Source organism: Acomys russatus, chromosome 11 (assembly GCF_903995435.1).
Source record: "Acomys russatus chromosome 11, mAcoRus1.1, whole genome shotgun sequence".
Lineage (NCBI taxonomy): Eukaryota > Metazoa > Chordata > Mammalia > Rodentia > Muridae > Acomys > Acomys russatus.
This window is the reverse complement of record NC_067147.1, coordinates 12,439,605-12,440,534: the sequence shown is the minus strand read 5'-3', so window position 1 is coordinate 12,440,534 and position 930 is coordinate 12,439,605.

Here is a 930-nt window from a genome sequence, read left to right as displayed (position 1 = left end):
CTCGGTCCAGGGTTGCCAGGACAACGCGCCACTTCCTGCGTGCTTTGATGCGCTTGTCTCCCAGCGCGGGCGCGGGCGCTCTGGCCTGGGTTGAGGATTGGGGGGGGGGGGGGGAATCTCAGACCTTAATGCTGCAGGACCTCAGTATTTTGTTTTAGCTTATAGCTCTTTTCCAACAACTTTCATTGCTACTTCTGTAACCTCGGGTGGCCGTGAACGATGCACCCTCCACAAAGCTTGCAGATGCCAGTTTAGAATTGGGCCTGATTGGACAGAATTCACCCACCACTTACAGCGCCTTTTTCCGGGCCAGGCGCCCTGCTGGATCCTGTGTTCCTTCAACAGCCAGATGCATTTTCCAAAATAGAAAACTGACTTTGAGCAAAGGCCCGTTCAAGGTCACCCAGAAAACAGATTCACTCCCAAGTTTCAGCCTTACAAATCTACCGTTCTTTCCACGGTATATAGATTGAAATTTATCTTTCTAACGCTTCCCTTATTCTTTTTTGACTCAAGCTTAGCCTCCAAATTTATATTGAGATCTAGTTTCTCCTACAGTTAAGTGGAAAGAATAGGAATGTTTTAATTAATTGATTTAAATACTCATTATTTATATGTGCAGTGTATGCGTGTGCATGCACACGTGTGGGGGCATGTTTGCCTATGCATGCGCAGGCGGCGGGGCAGAGGTCAAGGTCAGGGGTCATCCTCCATTGCCTTCCGCCTTTTCTTTTGAAACAGGCCTTCTCACTCAACCTGGAGCTCACTGTTGCAGCTGGAGTCTCGGGGGATCTGTCTCTCTGCCCCTACCAGCTTATAGACATGTCACATGGCTTTTACGGGTTGCTGGGTATTTGAACTCAGGTCCTCACTGACCCATCTCCACAAAGTGGTTTGTTTTTTAATAATTTTACTGATTGTGAAAGAAAC